Here is a 19,965-nt window from a genome sequence, read left to right on the forward strand (position 1 = left end):
GTCTTTAGAGGTTAAGTAAAGCCAAATTAATGTGAAGGGGAAAAAAAGATAAAATAATTGTGGACCAACAATTCGTTTATTGAATTTAGGAACTGCCTCCTTTTACAAATCGTGTATTATCTTGTCAGTATGATTTTGAGATGTTTATTTACCTAGTGATCTCATTGACAGTAAAGCTTTCCCTTCAACCATATCGTCTTATGATCCAAAATTCTGCCTTCAAGCGAGCTCTTCTCCTTAAAACGCCTTTGCACATCACCCTCTTGTCCTCTGACAATCCCCCCTTCATCCCCAAGACTGAACTCAGACATCAGCTCTGTGGGGACGCTTCTCTACATCGGCTAGAACCAAAGACTTGCTCTGCCTCTGTGCTCCCAAGGAACTTTGTCCACTGCTCCATTAGAGATCCCCTTCATGGTGTCTGAGCGTATATGCTGGTCCTGTGTGCAGAACTCAAACCCTCCTGTTTTAGAAGCCTCCACCATGTTCGTCTGTTCCCTAATAGCCCCCTAATATGAGGGGTTAGAAAAGGGGTGGCTTTTTAGTGATGTTTGGGTTCTCCCAGCCAGTATTTTTCAAAGCCTTCACGCAGCAGATAATGTAACTTATTGCTACTTTCTGCAAGGAAATGAAAAGGAATCAGTTAAGAATGTCTTCCTATGTATAGAATGGTGGGGTCACTGTATTGTGCACCTGAAACTAATATAATACTGTATGCTAACTGTACTGGAATTAAAATTAAAAACTTCAGAAAGGAGAATGTCTTACTGATGTGCATGCTCCGCCCTGCATTGGTCTCTCCTCCACACACGTAGGACTCTGCTCCTCACTTTCCCTCGGAGGGGTCGTACGATTTTTCCCATTTTCTTTGTAAAGTCACGCTGGGCCTTGTTGCAATACAACCTCTGGGTATGGCAGACGTGTTGAAGAAAGTCCTGCCAAGTCATTTGGCATATGTTGATTTTCTGTCTTTGTGATAAGCAAGAATACCAATTATCCTTTCTCTGTGATATATCACAGAGATACTGACCTGCCCACACAAGGCAGAATACTACCTTTCCAGCTTCTCCTTTTCAAAAGTTAGCTCCCCTCCATCCCAGGACTGATTGGATAAAGTTACTCCCATCCGTGGATGTGGCTACCAGTGCACACTTTCCACAGTGCACATGCTTGGACACAGGGCCACCTTTATCATCCGAGCATCTCATTGAGATGCGACAGACCCTGGTGCTCTTATCACCTCCCTGTCACTGTATCCCAAGCGTTTAATTCTTTGCTAGCCACCCAGCCCTAACTCTGCACCCTGGGGAAGAAAGACATGAGTAAGATATTGTCCTAACATCAGCAATCTCATATTCTCACTCAGGAGATAACTTCACACACGAAGCTAGTGTTCAACGTGAACTGTCTGATCATTACGCAGTTATAATTCATACATTTCCTATGTGCATTTTTCTAAATTCTCAGATTCAAAGCAAAACCCCCATGGAGGAAAAACAAATTACACCCCCTCGGGGCAAATTCCAGGCAGAACTGACCTAACGTAAATAGATGCCACCACACCCCTCCAGGCCACCTGTAGTTTATTCTGGGGCTATTGTAGTAACCCCTGAGTAGCAGTCTCCCTCCTCTCCCCTTCTCCCCCCTCCTCATCTCTCCCTTCTTGTATCCACCTTCCTCTGCCAATGACAGTTTTAAGAACCCAACATATCACTCTGCTCTAAACAACTCAAATTTCAAACTTCAAACCTACCCCAAGCCACTGAAATCCAACATCCCTCATCCCCGCTTATAAGTCTACCCTACTTAGTACTCCCCAACAACACTGTGCTTTCCCACCCCTGGGACTTGCTCATTTCAGCCAGTCTTCTGAAACAATCCTCCTTCCACCTCACCCTGCCTGTAAATATAAATCCTGCCCGTGTTTAAGGCTCAGCCAGAACACAGTGCTTGGCCCGAAGCAGTACTTCCCTTCTCCATGCTCGTCTTCGAGGGAGATCATGCTATTTTATACCACTTTTAAGGAATATATCAAATGCTGCTTTGCAGTAGAGCTATTTGCATATTTCTCTTATCTCCCCATCGGGATTGTGAACAGCTGGATCTTATTTAGAGTTGTGTAATTCACCAGGCCTAAAACGGTACCTTGAACATGGTACCTTGAACGGTACCTTGCATATGAATTAATTAAATGGAAGCACCCTTCATAGCTCCCTGGTTACCCATCCTTCTCCACATTTAACAATTCCCACAAGTACCCTTTGTTATGGGGCCTCTGGGCTGGCTGGAACCCTCATGGAGGATCAGATCTCCCCACTTGTGTTAATTACACATTAATTACCCTGTTCCCATTGTGGGCAGGACTCCTAGGAATCAAATGGTTTATACTCCGAGGACAGCTTCCTTACAGGCAAAGGCTACGATATGGTAACAGTAGAAGGGGATGCATTGGCCAGGGTCTGACCCAAGTGTGGGCCTTTTTGTCCCCTCTGTGAAACACAGATGTTCTTTGTCTCCAGATTTGGAATCACTGCCTAAGTGCCTGCCAAACACCTTTGTACCAGGAAGCCCAAAGTCTTCTCATGATGGGTTTTCTGTAGTAAGCCAGTGATGTAGGCACTTTCTAACTGTTTGGACGCCCTTAACCATCAGCCCCCAGGTTCCACTTTAGGTGCGGATTGTACACCAAATTACATTGCTAAGCAGCATTGACAGACTTCTATATCCTGCACATCTTTCTGAAAGAGATTTTGTTATCTCACTTTTAAAAGCCATTCCTTTTCACTGAATTTACTGCATATTGCTGTGAGAGTGTAAATTTTGAGATCAATGGCATTTCCACCTGAAATTAAAATGAATATCCAACTGGAGGAAAATATTGAAGTTTCATTGACTGGCATTTGGAGCATAAATGAGTCCAAGATTTTATGAAAATGGGCATTCTGAACATAAACATAATGACCGAGGTCAGAGTTAAGTTTTGAAAGGATTCCAAAAGATTACCATCTTAGATGGGCACAACAAATGAATTGCTTACAGTTTTATAAGCTCACAAACAACTTCCTTCACATCGTAAGTTACTTTTCAATAGAAACATGATTATGAGACAGAAGTTTGATACAGTCATCATCACCTTTACATGTCCGTATCTTATGGTCTTAGCCAGACTCCTGTCCTCATCTGCTAATTTCTCTCTGTTACCTCCTGCTTTTCCCTATTCCAGGCCATCCTGCTCTCTGCTCCCATGTTCATTCTTCCTGCCTACGTCTCACGCAGTGATTCTTATGCCTGAACACCTTCGGTAGCCCCCCACTATTTTCTACCTTATGAAGAAGCTCATCTCCTTGGCATTCAAGAAGGTCCATCAAGAAGGCCTTTCTAGCCTTATCGCCCTTGTATGCTATGGATACCCACGTTCGTGTCTCTGCTTTTCCTGCTTCATTGTATCTATTCCTAATAACCCCTTCACCAGAACTTCCCTCTTCTTTCCTCTGAGTCAGGAACATCCTTCATGGATTGTTCTCTTTCAGGCATATTTCGAATATCACTTTATCCCCCAAGAGGATGAGTACTTCCATCTTGGAATCTGTGTAGGCCTTCCTTGCTTTCTCTTAAGGAAAGAGTATATAACACAGTACTTTTCAAAACTCAGCCTGTGGAGCAAGATAGCAAGATAGACTGTTTAAGTCCCCGATCTACCACGTACTTCCTGAGTGATCTTTCCTAAGTCTCATAAGCTCTCTGTACCTTGGCTGTTTGTTTTTTGTTTGTTTGTTTGTTTGTTTGTCTCTAAAATAGGGGTGCTAGCAGTACCTACCTCATAGCTGTTGTGAGAATTATAAGTGTTGATATATTTAAAAGAGTTAGAATAGTATCTGGCCCCATGGTGTTTATTGTGTTCTCTCGTGGCCCTTATTTTATTCCAACAGGTATTAGGATTGAACTGGATGAAATGTCCTATACTCAGCTTTATTTTGGACCTTAATATCATGTCATTTGTTTCAACCTAATGGATTCTTGTGTATGCTTTCTATTCCTTTGTAATAGACTGTATTATCCTCAAGGGTAGAGGCTCTATTGTATACGTCCTTGTCTCCCACAGTGCCTGACACATGCCAAGTGCTTAATGAATAGTTTCTGGATTTTGTGCACACGCACACGCACACATGTAAAAAAAATCCAGGTTTTCCCTGATAGCATAATTACTCTTTGGCTAGCACAGAGCACCTCTATGCCCTCCAGCAGGCATTTATGAAAGGAGAGGGACAAATATATTCAGGAAGAAAAATTTCTCTTGTCCATTGCTATAAACACGTACAGTCTTTCCCAAAAGCCTTCCACAGAACCTTAACTTCAGGTCATGGGACTGGTGTCATGGTCTAGTCTTAGGGTATGTCACAGGACCTCTATGTCATCACTGTGGTATTCTGTTGGCACTTCAGCTGCTGAGGGAAGCATAGCCCCACTCCTGCCTGTGACCCATCATTGCCCCCATCCAAGCTGAATGACCCTCTCAGCTTTGAGCATTCTTTTTCATCAGATATTTTCAACTTTATGGGCTGACTAGCTGACAATACGGCTAAAATAAGCACAACACAAGGGAGTGTGTCAGAGCAGGGATGGTATCTTAGAATCTGCAGGATTTACTTCTAACAAACAACTTGAGCTTCAGACATGCTTTAGAGAGCAGTTCTGACAATGGGTTCTGAAATTAAAGCTGACATTGAATTCTTGACAGGCGACTGTTTATAAATAAGTCAGTAAATGATTCAGTAAGTAAACACAGATTATTATGATCCCTTTTAAGGAAACAGTGTTTATGTTGGCTCTCTCTTGCACCCAGACTAGTGGTAGCCCTTCCTGACTCATAGCACTAATCTCCAGGTAACGCCAAGCATCCTACAGGTACTATTTACCGCCCCCCCCCCTTACTTCTCTGAAGTACGAGGAAGACAGACAGAATTACGTACTTTACACAAGAAGAAATGGAGTTACAGAGAAAAGACGTCCCTAGACCGACAAGACCAACAAGAGAGTAAAGAAGATACTGTCAGTGAAAGTACTTTGTATCTCTCCCAGGATACGCAAAATAAAGTGTAGACAATGCATATTATTGATAACTCAAATAACAGTGTTCAATTACAAGGCAAAATATGGCCTTGGCAGTGACTTTTTTCCAGCCCCAAACACCCAGACAATGCCTGCCATTACTCTCCAGCTGTTCGTGTTTTATCATACACTGTCCTGTTTTCACATGTAATTGTTGGGAGATAAAGATTCTTTGTAAGATAAATACTAGGTCTTAACTTTTTTATCCTTCCTCAATTCCTAGCAATTTGCTGAGCCACAATCGGGGGTAGGTAGACGTTTACTACTTAATCTACAAGAGAGCTGTTCTCTGTGCAGATGCATCAGCCAGTGTTAGTGGCACTGTGGGAGTGGGAAGTAAGCCTGCAGCTCAAGGCCAGCCTCCTCAAGTACTTGCAGCTCCTTACTGGTTATAAACATTTATCAAGGTCTTTTCTTTCTTCTGGAACCCAAACAATAAGAAAGTATTTAGAAATCTGTGGACATAGGCCTCTAAAAGCCTTGAATCTTAGAAGTGACTGATTTTTTTTTAAGTCTGCAAAGGATGACTAAGTAACTCCCTAAAAATCCCAGTGGGCCCTTTGTGTGCTCTATACACCAATTTCTAGTTTGGTTTCTCTTCCAAAGCATAACACACATTTTTCAAGGATGAAATCCAAGATAAACGTTCTTTCACCCTGGGTGACCTCAGTGGGTGGTGAACACTTTTTAGACTCTAGAAAGCTAAAGCCTCCCAATGTTGGTTGTGACCTTGGAGTTCTTCTAGCCTGCAGCCTTCTGATTCACTGCTGAGTTCTTCAAAACCAACTCTGTAATTACCGCTCTCAAGAGAGCTCTGGCTTCTGCACACAGGAGCCTCTCTAGGGAAAGAACCCCTGAATCTGTCATTCCAGAAGAGCCTTTGACCACACCAGCTTCTACTTGTGATGAACAGTTTCTTCAGATAATATACACGTGTACATTGGGGGAAAAAATTTGAATTTGTTATGTAGGTGTACACTGATTTTAATACAAATTAATCTATACACTTAGAAAGACGATACTACATCACATTTATAAAGATTCATGGAACTCAAACACACATGCCATTAAATAGTAGTTCAAATAAGAGTATGCCTCATGGCAAATATATGCAATACGAAATAACATATTTAAGTAAGACATAACTCAGGTGATTAATTACTAAATGAAAAATGTATCACTTAGAAAAGAAGTTATACAACTTTCAAAGGGCTTCTTAAAATATATGATTTCGGGCACCTGAGTGGGTCAGTCAGTTGAGTGTCTGACTCTTAATTTTGGCTCATGTCATGATCCCAGGGTCATGGGATCGAGCCCCACATCAGGCTCTGTGCTGAACATGGACCCTGCTTAAGATTCTTTCTCTCTCTCTCCCTCTGTCCCTCCTTGACCCACCCCTCTGAAATAAAAAAAAGTTTTAAAAAAGAAAAGGCCAATACTCCAAAAAAAAAAAAAAAAGGTATGATTTAGGGGGACCTGGGTGGCTCAGTCAGTTGAGTATCTGACTCTTGATTTCAGTTGAGGTCATGATCTGAGGGTCATGGAATCAAGCCCTGCTTTGGGCTGTGCATTGAGTGTGGAGTCTGCTTAAGATTCTCTCTCACCCCTTCTGTCCCTCTCCCAGCTTACATTCTGTCTCTCTCTCTCTGTCTCTCTCTCTCTCTCTCTCAAAAAAAGTATGATTTATAAGAAATTGATTTGCATGTAATTTGCAATCTGTGATACAAAATAAGCTATTTTCTTTTAAGGTCAACAATTATTTAAACTACAGGTTGGCAAACTATAGTCCCCAGACTAGATGCTTGCTTTTGTAAATAAACATGCCTATTTGCTTCAGATTGTCTATGGCTGCTCTGAGGATAGTCATCATGTTTGTATCGGTTGTTGTCTCTTAGTCTCCTATAGAAAATTATTTTCAATTTGATAACTGACATTAATGAGGATACTAGATTCACTATATGAATTTACTTCACAGTCAATTCTTCTGAAATACACTATATTGTAAAGTAGATTAAAAGTATCTTCTAATCAATGTGGACATGTGGATTTATTATTATTATTATTATTATTATTAGTGGTGGCAGTGGTGGCATTGTTATTGGTACTCTGTCAGATGAAAGCATCTGTAAATGCTCGGTGATGGATGAAACAGGCAATAATTTGCAACTCAACTGTCTGCATACATCATCATTTTCACATAATACGTATCTTATGAAGAATTATAGTCAGTATATCACATGGCTCTAGTGTGAGGGCAAACCTGACTTTACAGGTCTGTAAATCTTTTATAAACTGACTGTTGCCACTGAATTCCAGCCAAAGAATAAAGACAGAAGACTCTCTTGTTAGGAAACCGTGTAATGGAAGAGACTCCTAAACCTGAAACCTCACAGCATCACCATCGATGTTAGGATTCGGATGAATAGCCTTCATGAGTCCTTGAGGTATTCTCAAGTAGCAATCGTGTGTTTACTCCTACAGGCTAACTTCTGATTTTTCATGTTTTATGGAAAAGCAGCCTTGAACACTTCTTTATTCTCTCTTAAAATTCTTTAATAAATAAGAATTTTCAAACTCCAAATTTGAATTAATGGGAAAGCAAATATTTGCAGGCGAGCCCATCTGTGGTCTAGTGCTGTCGGCACACGTGGCTATGTGCACCTGTCGCTATGAAGCTCCTGCCAGGCAAACCCCAAAGAAATGGAGAAGCACCTGGATAGCATCCTTTCCGCTAGTGAAGCTTTTCTGTTTCTGAATTCCAAAAGCATTTGAAGTTGCCCATCTTTTGCATTCAACTCAAGTGGCTTGTGTACACCTGGTGTCTTCCCTTCTAGATTGTGAGTTATTTTGAGAGCAAGGACATAGTCTTCCTCATCTTTATATGCCCTGTCCTTTCCTTCACAATTTAAACAGGGCCTTGCACAAAGTGGGAGCTTAATATTTGTCAAACTGATATCATGTGGAGTTCCAGGAATTACCTGAGAGCAACTGCTTCTAGAAGGGAAGTGGAGGGAGAGGTGTTAGCGAAGATTATCATGATATTTGTTTGGCATCCCAATTCCCCCTACACACACACACACACACACACACACACACACACACACACGCAGATGAGTAACATAATTGTTTCCTCAAACTTGAGAGCAATAGATACATTTTCCTCTTCTGCCATTTTCCTTTCTCATGGGGAAGAGAAGAAGGTCCTACGGAAGCCTTGGAAATATTTGCTCTTATCAGACAGTATTGGTTTTGGCAAACTCTTATTAGTTCCAGTTGATGTCATAGGCTATCTGATGAGGACTTTAGGGTTTGGGAGTGGAGACCACAAGTTGCCTTCTGTGTATGCCCCCAGCATCCTGCCAATATGCCACGAGCTCCAACTTATCCAGCTATAAACGAAGGTGTCAACAGCTGTCTTTAAGGGTCATTGTGAGGAGCAAATAGGTACATAGAAAAATTCCTGGCACAAAATAGGTATGGAATACTTGTTAGCTATTTTATGGTCTTTACTACTGCTGTCACTGCAGAGTGGTAGAAAGAGCGGTAGTGGCCTGGGCCCCCGGAAGTACCCTCCCTCCCTCCTGACCCCACTCACCAAAGCTTATCTCCAATTTAAGTTCATTTCTACTGGGGGTGGGGGGGCAGTAGGAAAGAGGCTAGATCTTATATAGTATATCTCACATCTGAGTAGTATATATTTTAAGAAAATAAAATTCTCACAGATTTCAGAGAATGTTTGAATAGCCCAGTTTGAGGAAAATTGATTTAACAAATAAATTTTAATGTTATGGACATGTCTTTTTCATTCTGCTTTAATCTCTTAAAAGAGTGCAAAACTTAATTTCATGGCCTGAGAGACCCTCGTCCCAGAAGCCCTGTTTTTGGGTCCTGCCACGAGCACCGCCATCTGGACTAGCCTGTTTAAGTCAGGGAAGCAGGGGCATTGGAAGGGAAGCCTGAGGGGTTTGCCACACTCTAGATACCAGAGGACAAGACATGGGCTCCGGGCAAGAGCCTCTTCCTAAGGAAGAGGGTGCTGGGGAAGAGAGCAAAAGGGCAGCCTGAAGCCCAGCCTACTTGCTTCGCAGGCAGGATTAGGTAAAATGTTTGGCACCTAGTGAAATGTTACTGCCTTTCCTTCCTCTTTTCCCTGAAAGACTGTCCTTAGGCATAGACAAGAGATGAGGCTGTACAGATCACTGAAGTGTGTGTCATCGAAACAAACTGTCTACTTTTCCAAAAAGCATCTTTACCCCCTGCTAGACTAAACTCAGTCCCAAGGAACATTTACTATCTGGATGATTCCTTTGACAATAATCGTGTGCTGTTTTATTGTTAGGGTTCTCTTATATGGAGTCACTAACTTAAAATCTGTTTTTGCTTCAGGAGTTCAGCTCTAAGGAGGCTTCCTGGATCAAATTTCACAGCCGCAACAAATAATACGTTAACTAGTGGTGACATACTCAGGCCAGCACCTATGACAGCCCATTTGACTCACGCTACAGGTGAACTGTGGCTGTGCCGGAGCATTGGAGCAGGAGCTCAATGGAACAGAAAGAGGGGGGATAATTTCCACCCTACTTCATGACACCTCACTATCCTTACCCATTGTCTCCCCCTATGCCCTACTCTAAATACCCTGCCTTTCTTGGATGAAGGCAAAAATTGTGAATTAGATGAAATTTTTCTTTGGTGCCTTCCCCCAAATTTAGTTTGTGACTGAACAATCTTGGCTAAACCATGACTAAATAATCTCTTAGGGTATAGTCAGCCCCGATGTGAGTTTTCAAACCAGAATAACACATGCCAACTCCTTCCTGCCCTGCATACCTCCCCTTGTTGAGGTTTTTATAAAAGCAGGTACCTTGTTATTAGTCATCAATTATTGCCAGGACAAGAGAGGAGTCTCCAGCTCCTTTTGGAGATACCCAAAGCCTGGGAGATAAGTATATCAAAAAGATACCTGGGGAAGCTAGGCTGCTAAGAAAGAGAACAACTAAGAAAAGAAATAAAATATTTTCATATGGAAAGAGTCTGGGATGAAAGAAGCAGCCTTTTCAGGCAGCTGAGTGAAAGAAGCAAACTGAGTCCAGAAGGATTAGAAGTCTTAGGAGACCAAGATTTCTCAACTACCAAAAAAAGGGAAGCTCAGCTTTATTTGGGCTGCAAAATGAGAATTCCCTTCAAGTGAGATCATATGATTCATCTGACAAAAGCTGGTCTCCCTCCCCTGTTTGAGCCCATAAATCCTTTCCTCTACTCACACAGCCTTGACCACTGTCACCACCTGTAACAGTTCTAATGTACCTCTTAAGGGATGGCCCATAAATATTTTTTCTGGGCTACTTTCTTTGAAAAACAGAGACCTGGAGATAAAGGGCTGGAGGCTTGATTGGTGCATCCAGAGCCACAGCCACAGACTAAAATCCTAACAGGATGTCAATATAAGCAGGTGACTAACCCTTCAACCCCCAAGATCCTAAAATGCTGGTTCTTGGTGAGTGTGTCCATCAGAATCACCTGTGGACATTTTCAATAAATACAAATGCCAGAGGTCTCCCTCAGACCTGCATTGATGGAGCTCATAGGTATTGTATTAGTTTCCTGAGACTGCTGTAACGAAGTACCATAACCCTGGTGGCTTAAAATAACAGAAATTTATTCTCTCACAGTTATGGAGGCAACAAGTCAAATATCAAGGTGTCATCACTGTTTATTCTCTCTGGAGGCCCTGAGGGAGAATCTGTTCCATGCCTCTCTCTCCTAGGTTCTGGAAACTGCTGCCAATCCTTGATGGTCCTTGGTTTGTAGATGTATCACTTCATTCTCTGTCTCCATCTTCACAGGCCTCTCCCCTGGCTCTGTGTCTGTTCTCCTTTTCTGTCTCTTATAAGGATACCCATCATTGAATTTGGAGCTCTAACCTAGGATAATCTCATTCTGAGATCCTTACCTTAACTATATCAGCAAAGACCCTTTTTCAAACAAAGATCACATTTCACAGGTACTAGGGATTAGGATTTGGGCATATGTTTGAAGGATACAATTTAACCCACTACACATATATATGAAAAAAAAATCCCCTCCAAAAATGATACTCTGCACACTCCTGCAAAGAACTCTGCCCTTCATGTATTAGCCCACCATTTCCCCAGTGCTTAGGAAATACTAGGCCATGCAGAGTTAAACAGGCTTCTTTACTGCAGAACTACTCAGATTCTCTAATCTGCTTGGGTGCATTACGATTGTCCCAGAAAAAGAAAAAAAATTAGCACTTCCTGAAAATAGTTGGTTGGGGAATTTCTTTTCAAGGGATTATCTATTACTGCTTCAGAGCACAGGCTGCAGGTAACTGGCACTTTCACAGCTCTGGTCAGTGATTTGGGCATGCTGTGCGTCTAGCATGTGAGTGTTCAGACATTTAGGGTGTACTGATCCCTCTCTGAGTATGAGTGCATCCTTCAGTAAATATCCACCAGGGTTGTCTGGAAAGTTTGTGTAGGTGTGTGGATTTTTAGATGTCATCTAGTCTCTGGTCTTGCCTTCTGCTATTTTCAGAGGGATTGTGATGATAGAGTGGAGAAAGGGGGAGTGGAAAAGGAAAGGTAGCCAACGTTACACAATGTGCATTTTTTTTCTCCAAAATGCCCAGAATAGCCGAAAAAGGAGAAATGACTTCATCATTTTTATTCCTGTAATTCCAGTCTCTCAACAATGGCATCAAAATTTGATTCATCAGTAAGTTCATAGCAATATATTGTTTTAAATGGTCACCTTTGGAGGTTACAAGGGTATGTACTCATTATTCTAAAAATTGATACATCAAGGGAAATACGCTATTTCTTTGAATTTTTTGTATGAATTGCATTTCAGGGTAACTGAATAGTTGGTGAAGAAATGTTTTCTTCTTGTGTCTCTCTCTTGCTAATATATGCATTAGCTAGCATGTGAATGTGTCTATAAATATGAATATGTGTATGAATATGTACGTATAGATGAAATGGTAGGATTAGAAATCACCAGTTTAGAACCCCTAATGAAATTATAGATTTGGGCAAGGTTGTCAGTGAATGATAAAATACTTCAGTGAACTCTGTTCTGGGTGATTCAGGCTGACAACACTTTGAACCCAGATCAATCTTACCAACGTCTGATATCATATGTCCCTGACACAGGGGTTTGCCACACCACCCATGATAGACTCTTTTCGTGAGTGTTAAGCTGAATTACATTAAGCCTCTAGGTCTTACTGCCTGTTTATAGGAAATAAGAGGCATAGAGGAACATTGTAAATGACTCTAAGATGCAATAAGCTGAAGGAAAATATCTTCAACCAAAAAAAAAAAAAATCACAGAATAAAAAGAAGAGAGAAGAAATGTCATGGATTTGAACAGACAAGACATTGTGTGGGCCTAGTTTGCATCCTGATTCAAACAAATGAATTGTCAAAAGACATTTTTAAAGATATTTTTTAGAAATTTGTGCACAGACTGGGCATTTAGTGGTATTGAGGGATCATTATTAATTTGTTAGGTATAATGTTCGTATTAATTTTTTATTTTTTTTAATGTTTATTTTTGAGGCAGAGAGAGATAGAGGATGAACAGGGGAGGGTCAGAGAGAGAGAGAGACACAGAATCAGAAGCAGGCTCCAGGCTCCAAGCTGTCAGCACAGAGCCTGACGCGGGGCTTGAACTCACGGACCGTGAGATCATGACCTGAGCCGAAGTCAGATGCTTAACCGACTGAGCCACCCAGGCGCCCCATTAATTTTTTAACAGGAGTGTCTATTAGCTTTTAGAGATAGCCATGTAGGTAGTTATGGGTAAAAGCAAATGACCAAAAAATAGATAAACTACACAAAACAGGACTGGTAAAATGCTAATAATATTTGAAGCTGGGTGATGAATATATGTGTTATTGTTATTATTAATCATAATGTACATGGTTTTACTAGTGTTACTCTTATTATTATTTAACATGGTTCACTAAGCCAGGCTCTCTATTTTTGTGTGTATTTGCATATTTTTATCTGTTTGCGTGTATTTCCATAATAAAAATAGAGTAATACCTCATAAACAATCTCAATCCCCATCCCCTAGTAAAGACAATTCATATTCCCGGTGAGACCCATGAAATTAGCCTTACTAGTGACCAGAGTGTTATCTCTCTGAAAAGTAGGAAAGACCCTCAAAAGAACACATCAGTTGAGAGAACTGCTGTAGGAAAAACCAGAAAATGTTTGCATTCTGGCTAACTAGACATTAATGTGTTACGCTGCACGGTGTAATCATGAGGGTTGATGTTGAAAGGCGTCCTTGGTTTCAGTTGGCAAGGAAAAATATAAACGACTTGGCTAAAATTTAAGGCTGTGGTTCTAAGTCGTATTTGAGCTCAAGTTTGGAAGATTTCATTGCTGCTATTACCTAGTGTGATGTTATTTGCTTGCACAACAGCTCTGCTCTAGGTCTGACACTGGTGCAAACATTTTCCTAGAGCTGAAGTCACATTATAGTAAACACTGCTGTATCCAAGTAGAGATTCTGGGATGATACGGCCACAGAGCATTTACATTCTGCCCCCGTGGGTTAGCCTCTCACCACTCATAAAACAAGACATAGGAAAGATAACCAACAGGCTTTTGATTAAGTCACAAATCAAAAAGAAAGAGAAAGAAGAGAGAACGAGTTAGTTGCAATTTTCTAAATGGAGTCTTTTTCTCATTTCTACTTTCTAGCTATTTTCTCTTAAAGCCACAGCTTGAAGGCTTGCCATTTACAAGCCTACAGAGAACATTTGGAATATGGCCAGCCACCCCTGCCCTTGTCCATGCCACATGGCCTGCTTTCTCCCCAATCACCTCTGCACAATGTCCCAAGTTGGGAGCCTAGAGGCTGAAAGCAGTGCAGGTAACATAGTCATTCAAGTTCACGTAAATAAGAAGAAATCCAAATGATAACCAAAAATAATAGAATTTCATTTCCAGGACTCTTCAGTTGCCTTAACGTTGCTGACTGATTTCTAGGAGCCCTAGGCTCAGCTCTTAGATGTCTCAGAACCAAGGAGAGGATCATTTTTACCATATGCATTTGCTTATTGGTCTAAAAGCTTTCAAAATTTATTCATAACTTGGCCTACACCTATTCTAAAAAGAAAAAGAACAAAACCCCATATACTTGGGAAATAATCCCTAAAATACAATCACAAGACATGTACCTAGATATGTCTTCCCACCAAGTCATCCTTTACGGTTGACCACAGTGTTGTCTCCTGTTCTTCCTACACGAAGGTTCCACAGAGCAGGACAAGGCAAAGAGCGTCAAGGTTTTATGAAACATTTTAAAACAGAGGCTTTGGACAAGCAAGTGAGAGGTGCGCTGAAAATGCAGTATCTGTCTCGGCCTCTCTCAGTGTCACAGAATTGACAGGTGCTGTCTCCTAGCTGACTACCAACGGACCCGGCAAACATAATCCCAGCATGTTCCACTCACTTCCCATTTCTCTCTTTGCCAGACTGAGTCCATACCCATATAGTAAGAAAATGCTAGCTTTCAGTCTATACCCGACTGAGGGTTTGACATGCAAGCTAATATGGATAAATCTCCAGTCCCTCCTAGTAAAAGCAAAAGCTTTCTTTTTATGCATCCAGGTAAATAGTCAAAAGACAAGTTTAAAATAGATTATAGTTAAGTTCCATGAGGACAGAGATTTTTGCCTTGTTCCTTGCTATGTACTTGGTACCCAGAACTGGCCCATATGGCAATGAATGAAATATGTCTTAAAGGAATGCATGTCCCTCAGGACAGAAGTTTTCTGTGTTTGGATGAGTCATCATCATGTAGCTTCAGAGCCTAGATAGAAAATACTGCCACGATGTTGGTCCTGCAGACGGACTTGGAGTGCTTGGGCATGATGTGCAGCAAAGCAAATCAAGTGAGGACATCCTCTAGGCCCCACAGGGGCCACCAGCCTGTTGGTCTCCATCACCTTACCCATCCTAGATTTTCAAATTAGGAGTCATTGTGGCAGCCAGACCAGGAATCATGTCTCCCGTGCTTTCTCATATTGGGGTTTGGGGTTTTTATTTTCTTTTTTGACTTCTAGGTATCCAAAATTGTTGTTTGGAGAAGTATATTCAGACCATGACTCTTCCATTACCACACATTTCTGTGACCAACAGAGGAGGTAACTGAATCACTTAAAATGAAGCAATTCCATCCTCTTTAGTACACTATAAACATAGTCTTAGCTTTGACTGTAATTATAGTGGATGGTGCTGCTGAGAAAATGGTGTAATTATAACATTACGGTTGAGAACCATCTGACTAGAAAACACTGAGCTGCACTGTGTAAGGTTTAAGACGGGATTTTGGTCCTTTTTTCATTATGAGTGAGACTAATTAGCCAACTGCAACCAAGAGCTTTGTGGTATGATATTAATACTATAAGAAAATCAAAAGCCTAAGTAAAAATGACAGGAAAACCTGATGCTTTTCTTTAACTTTCACATGTTCTTAGAAGATCTTATATGAAAGTATAAAGAAGAGTGGAGAGGCTTACCAACTTTCAGGACGCATGAGTGAAATTACAAGGGGATAGCTTAGAAAAATCAGCACTCTAGCTGGCTTCTCCCCTCTCCCCTCCAGGCAAAAGGATCTTACACAAGTATATCAAGTGCCTAAAGTTTTATTTCCCTGAATATGGCTTTTTCCCCCTCTTGAATAGACTTACCCAATGGTCCAAGATTTTATGCTACCATAAATTTTTAAAGAAGTGTTCTGTATCTTGGTTTGGATATGGATGACACTGCGTGTTTTTGTCGAGTCATTGAAATGTAAACTTAAATTTATGCTTTGCACTATGTGTAAAGTACCTTGGTTTAAAAAATGTTTTTAAGTTTATTTATTTATTTATTTATTTTTTAATTTTTTTTTTAATGTTTATTTACTTTGAAGAGATAGGGAAGAGCATGAGCAGGGGAGGGGCAGAGAGAGAGACACAGAAGCCACAGCAGGCTCCAGGCTCTGAGCTGTCAGCACAGGGCCCGACGTGGGGCTCGACGTGGGGCTCGAACTCACCAACCGTGAGATCATGACCTGAGCCGAAGCCGGATGCTCAACGGACTGAGCCACCCAGGCGCCCTTTAAGTTTTTAAAGACCAGAGATTTCCAGCAACAAGAATAAGTAGAAAGAGCATAGTTAGAAAACCTGGCCTGGTGTACCTGCTCCACCATATAAAAGTCATGGACCTCTTGAAGCCTATGTCTTTCTTTTCAAAAATAGAAATATATATATGTATTTATTTTTAAAGTTTATTTTTATTTATTTTGAAAGAGATACAAAGAGCAAGGAGGGGAGGGAAGAGAGAGAGGGAGACAGAATCCCAAGCAGTCTCCATGCTGTCAGCACAGAGCCCGATGCGGGGGTCAAACTCACGGGGTCAAACTCACGAACACTGAGATCATGACCTGAGTCAAAACCAAGAGTCAGATGCTTAACTGACTGGGACACCCAGGCACCCCCAAAATGCAAATATTTATATTTACACTCTCACCTTCACAAGGATCAGGTATGACAATGATGTGCACATTGCTTCCAAGTGTTCTGGGACTCTGTAACTCATAAGGAGTTCTCAGGTTTCCTCTCAAAGGAGAGGGTAGTGAAACAGGGTGGCAAAGAATCTCTGTCATGTGACTAGGTCTGGTTATTTTTTCTGGTGAAGGGGGACATGGCTGGCACTGCAAGGTGTGTGTGTGTGTGTGTGTGTGTGTGTGTGTGTGTGTGTGTGCTGGAGGATGAAAGGGAAAATAATTTGTCTTCCTGGCTTCATCTCTACTCCTGGCTTTTCCTAGAGCCTTATTCCTCTCTTTGCCCCAAGCCTGGAAACAGGGACTCCTCACCCTCCTTCGTTCATAAACATCAGAAAGCTGAGATTTCATTTGGCCTTCTCTTACCCTACTCCCTTGGTCTATGAATGTTCTACATGTCTAACAATAACAATAACAATAAGGAAGAGAAATCAAAATAAATGGAAATATTTCCTGTGCACGGCTGCCTGCAGATTTGGGTTGTTGCACTTAGCTTACTTGGTAGTGTCCTCAATAAACCGTGACAAACTGCAGTACCTGTAGCTCTCGAGATCTTGCCTCTTAAAACTGACCAATATTTGTTGTTCCTGGAATCAGTAATGATAATGTCTCTCATCTGAGAGGTTCAGAAAGCACAAGTGATTTTCCTAAAACTTCCTTCAGATGAGAGTATTTGAAAAATGAAACTCAAAGGCACAGCCCTCTTAGAAGTCTTGCCGAAGCACTCAGACAGGCATGGCTTGAATCCTGACGTTGCTGGTCACTTAGCTGTGGGATTTTGGACGAGTCACTTAACCTCTGAGCCTCAAACTGCTGATCTGTAAACAAGGATAAATACAACCAACTTCGTAAGCATGCATGAAAGTTTCCACTGAGCCGATGTTAGTTTCCTTCCTTTTTGCTATCCAGCTCTGAAAATGCAGTGGTGCAGGAAGCCATTAACATTTCATTAACACAAGTGAAAAGCATATAAATGTATCAACCCCAAGATCTGAGGTCCTGCAGGATACTTTTTAAAAGGGATTTGGAATTTGGAATTTTATAAATGGAATAAGGACTGTTTGTAAAATAATAATAACTAATTTAAAATAAACAAAATACCTTAATTAGTGAACCTGGGGAAAATAAACTGAAGATTAATATTCAGCAAAAGAGGAAATTATCAAACTAATAAGGTACAGGGCCCTTGATATTTGCAAAGTAATACAGAGCCATAAAACCCCATTTAAGAGGAGACAAAGCCAAAAAGTCTGGTTCTTTTTGAAGAGCTCTTGAAAACAGACATCTGGAAAATTATGGTCTACTCCCTGGACCTTATTTCCTACTCTGGATAAGCAACCTTCTGAAGCACAAAAAGAACAGCCAGAGTAAGTAAAGGAGATGAAATGATTTATCAGAACTAGTTAAAATAATTAAATCTGAAAAGCATGATCCTGGACATGGAGTAGGGTAATTTCTGCAGTCTTTTTGAAAATAAAGTAGCCCAATACAAGGATTTTGTTTGACTGCTATAAAGCAGTGTGACAGGTTGAGAAAACAGAATGTTCTGAAAATCCTGTTTATTTTGGTGGTAAGCCAGCCATCCAGGGGAGAACCAGAGTCCTTTCTTTTAAGAAACATAGATTTCAGTTGGAAGAATAAATTAGAAAGGTAGATTTCAACCTTCAACCCACTACTAGTGGATTGGGAGTATTTACTGAGCACTATTGCAAACATAAAATTATCTTAAGGGATCCAGGAAGTAGACGGACGGGAGCCAGGGGCTAGAAAGAAAGAAGAACTTACACCTGAAGTGCTTACAACTTATTGAAGCCTCTTTGTCCCAATTTTCCTTACACCATGATGTTATTCGAAGTCATACACGAGGGTATGAATTTACTGGGGATAATATTATAGAGAGCAACAGTAACACTTAAATGCTTCCATTATGTTTACTACCCCAGTTATCCACAGTTGCCTGGGGAAATTGCAAGTAGGAAAATGCCAGTACCAGCCAGTTACACATAATGAAATTTTTTGCTCCAACACTTTCACGGTATTATTAAATTAGATGGGTTGGGACTAAAAAGTAGTAAGACTGATTTTCTTATGTGGCGCATGAATTCATTTAACTCAAAAGATAATTCCCAAGGAAGAGTTTTAAAAATCCTTTGAGTGGTAACAACCTCATTGGGATTTATTTAAAACTTCCCAATCTACTCAGTTTTAAAGATAATGTTTTTAAATATATGAGTGTTGGCATAATGATTAAAATGATATGTTTTATCACTTTGTAATCACATCAAGTACTAATAGTTGAAATAAAATCTGTGAGAGCAGTGATTACAATAAAAATATATCCAGCATGTGAAAGTCTTTATGAAGCAATCCTTCGTACCAGAATTGTGGTTGTCTTTTTTGGGATTCTGAACCAAATTCCCCAATTAAGTAGGTGACATAGCCTTTATCTTGAACACATTTCCAAGCATCGTAAATTCATGAGTGCAAGTAACCACTGTCCGTTTACACATAGAAACTCTAAGGTGATTTTATATCATTATAGGCCTTCATTAGCATAAATTGGACTTCATCTAATCTGCTCCTTGGGGACTTTGCTGGGGAAAAAATGGAATTGTCAAGTAGGGGGAAGAGATCCTGGAAATAGGGTTTGCCCGGTTTCTCCATCCTTGGTAAAAAGGGCCCCCACTTGGGTATTAAGGACCTCTACAATGAATCTGAGAGCTTTCATAAATGCTGACAAGGCTTGGGCTTCCTATGATACGATGCCAAAGAAGCCACACTGCTCACATGTTCCCTTCAGGTGTATCTGGTTCACATCTGAGAGGTTTGCTCCCAGGAAATCTTCAGTCTCCCCCCAGGCACCTCTGTAATCTTTCTGTCTCCTTCCCAACATCTTGCACATCTCAAAGGGGTTAGAGAAACTCCAGATTCTCGAGGCTGGACCAGGTTTTCAGTGGATACCCTGGTTGAGTGTCGAGAATGAAACAGAAACCTTGGTGTGTGGCAGCCATTTATCAGTAAGAAAGATGTTGAGAAGAAGAGGCCAGGGGCCCAAGGTTAGTAGACACACATGGACCAAGAGATGGGCTTCTCTTGCAGCTGGCCCATAGTGTCTCCTGGAGCAGTGAGAAACGGGAAACATACTTCTTAGAGTGACTGGCTGAACTGTTTCCAGCTATTTCTCTCTGCTCCTCCATTTCCACCTATTCTCCCAGTCATATCTGTGCAGTTAATTTGCTTATTCAAAAATATTTTCCAGACTGATAT

General features: G+C 41.0%; 1 protein-coding gene across 5 annotated transcripts in view; it reads left to right on the plus strand.

The window, feature by feature from the left end:
- Nucleotides 1-19,965, plus strand: part of GHR (growth hormone receptor) — a 269,897-nt gene that overhangs the window by 195,008 nt on the left and 54,924 nt on the right. The gene's annotated exons all lie outside the window — the stretch shown is intronic.

The sequence above is a fragment of the Panthera pardus genome, unplaced genomic scaffold (genome assembly GCF_024362965.1).
Source record: "Panthera pardus isolate Hobbes unplaced genomic scaffold, ASM2436296v1 HiC_scaffold_2, whole genome shotgun sequence".
In the NCBI taxonomy this organism is placed as follows: domain Eukaryota; kingdom Metazoa; phylum Chordata; class Mammalia; order Carnivora; family Felidae; genus Panthera; species Panthera pardus.